The 2,500-nt window shown below is 31.9% G+C and overlaps 1 pseudogene; it reads left to right on the forward strand.

Annotated features, from left to right (window-relative positions):
• Positions 1-1,684: 1,684 nt before the first annotated feature.
• The window catches only part of LOC113860808, a 2,769-nt pseudogene continuing 1,953 nt past the window's right edge, over positions 1,685-2,500 (forward strand).

Consider the following 2,500-nt stretch of genomic DNA (forward strand, 5'->3'; position numbering starts at 1 on the left):
TTGAAGAAATGACTTTAAATCTTTGTGTACTGACCCCCAATCGAATTGTTTGGGATTCAGAAGTGAAGGAAATCATTTTATCTACGAATAGCGGACAAATTGGAGTATTACCAAATCATGCGCCTATTGCCACAGCTGTAGATATAGGTATTTTGAGAATACGCCTTAACGACCAATGGTTAACGATGGCTCTCATGGGCGGTTTTGCTAGAATAGGCAATAATGAGATCACTGTCTTAGTAAATGATGCGGAGAAGGGTAGTGACATTGATCCACAAGAAGCACAGCAAACTCTTGAAATAGCAGAAGCTAATTTGAATAAGGCTGAAGGCAAGAGACAAACAATTGAGGCAAATCTAGCTCTCAGACGAGCTAGAACACGAGTAGAGGCTATCAATATGATTTCGTAACAAGTTGGTACGTCCGAATAATTCTAAAAAAAGAAATAAATAAAAATTCAATAAAACAGTAAGAAAAGATAGAAAAAAGGTGAATAGAACAACTTATTAGATACCATTGACTCTGGTATCTAATAAGTTCTAACTATACCTTACCTACTATTGGATTTGAACCAATGACTCCCGCCGTATGAAAGCAATACTCTAACCACTGAGTTAAGTAGGTCATTTATCACCCCAAATAGAAAAAAAAAAAAAGAGTCTCTATCGATCAGATCAATAGATTATAAATCGAATATTACTTATAAGCAATACCAACGCAATATCAAAGGGATTGGATCATGTAATATTCATCTTGACAAGAAATTATCTACATAATATGATAAAATATGTATTAAAAGCACAAGGGCTATAGCTCAGTTAGGTAGAGCACCTCGTTTACACGCGCGCCAATGTTTTTTTTCAGAGGAGTCCGTCTTGTAATCAAAAGAGTTTATCTTATTATTAATAAATCCATGTCTTACTCCATTTTAAGGAACAAGAGAACAAAAGCCTGACAAAGGATTTAGACGTAAAATAGAATCCATTATTGATTTGAGATATTGATAAGGTCAATACTCACTCCTCTTCAATGCTAAGCATAATGGGTATAGGAACCTCAAATAAAATTATCCTTTGTTCCTATCTTATGAACTTTAAGGTGTATGAAGTTTCATTTCCTATTTGATATTTTCATTTTAGTGGGTAGATAGAGAATCCATTTAACTTAAGTTGATCTAGGCTAGAAGCAGACCTATGTCAGGATAACCCTTCTTTGAAACACTTTGGTAGTGCTCTTAGATTGTAATCCAAATCAAAAATCAGAGCACAAGGAATCATATCTTTATTCTTTCTGTCAAGAAAAAAGATAGTGGACTAACTGTTATTTCTATCAGTTAATGAAAAAGCCCAATGCAAGAAAAAAATGCACGTTGGGTTTTTAAAACAATTCAAATCATTTCGATAATAATCAGTTTGATCTGTTTTACCGAGAAGGTCTACGGTTCGAGTCCGTATAGCCCTAATATTTCTACGGATACTAATAATATTTAGTATCCAATATCTCTCATTACTAATACTATTACTAAATATTACTAGTAGTATTAGTAATAGAATAGAAAGAATTCTTAAATTTCTATTAAGAATATATTAATATTTGATAAAATAATACTAATATTAGTATATTCGAATACTAGTCTCATTTTTTTGGAAATAATTTAATTTTTTTTTATTTATTTTAGAAAAAGCATTTCTATTTAGAATATATTTCATATTTATTATTCTATAAATATTCATTACTATAATAATCATTAATAGAATAATCATTCTCCAATTTTCATTCAAATCGACTAATAATTAATACTAACCCAGTATATTTTCCACATTCATAGGAGTCATTTATGTTTCTGCTTTACGAATATGATATTTTTTGGGCATTTCTAATAATATCAAGCTTTATTCCTATTTTGGCATTTCTAATTTCTGGAATTTTAGCCCCGATTAGCAAAAGACCAGAGAAACTTTCTAGTTATGAATCGGGAATAGAACCAATAGGCGATTCCTGGTTACAATTTCGAATCCGTTATTATATGTTTGCTCTCGTTTTTGTTGTTTTTGATGTTGAAACAGTTTTTCTTTATCCATGGGCAATGAGTTTCGATGTATTAGGAGTATCCGTATTTATAGAAGCTTTCATATTCGTGCTTATCCTAATTGTTGGTTCAGTTTATGCATGGCGAAAGGGGGCATTAGAATGGTCTTAATTCTTGACTATTTAGACAATAAAAAAAAACATTGAGACAGTTATGAATTCCATTGAGTTTCCCTTACTTGATCGAACAACCAAAAATTCAGTTATTTCAACTACATTAAATGATCTTTCAAATTGGTCAAGACTATCCAGTTTATGGCCGCTTCTTTATGGTACCAGTTGTTGTTTCATTGAATTTGCTTCATTAATAGGATCACGATTCGACTTTGATCGTTATGGATTAGTACCACGATCGAGTCCTAGACAGGCAGACTTAATTTTAACAGCGGGCACAGTAACTATGAAAATGGCT

This window comes from Abrus precatorius, unplaced genomic scaffold (assembly GCF_003935025.1).
Source record: "Abrus precatorius isolate BTA unplaced genomic scaffold, Abrus_2018 Scaffold0, whole genome shotgun sequence".
Taxonomy (NCBI): Eukaryota; Viridiplantae; Streptophyta; class Magnoliopsida; order Fabales; family Fabaceae; genus Abrus; species Abrus precatorius.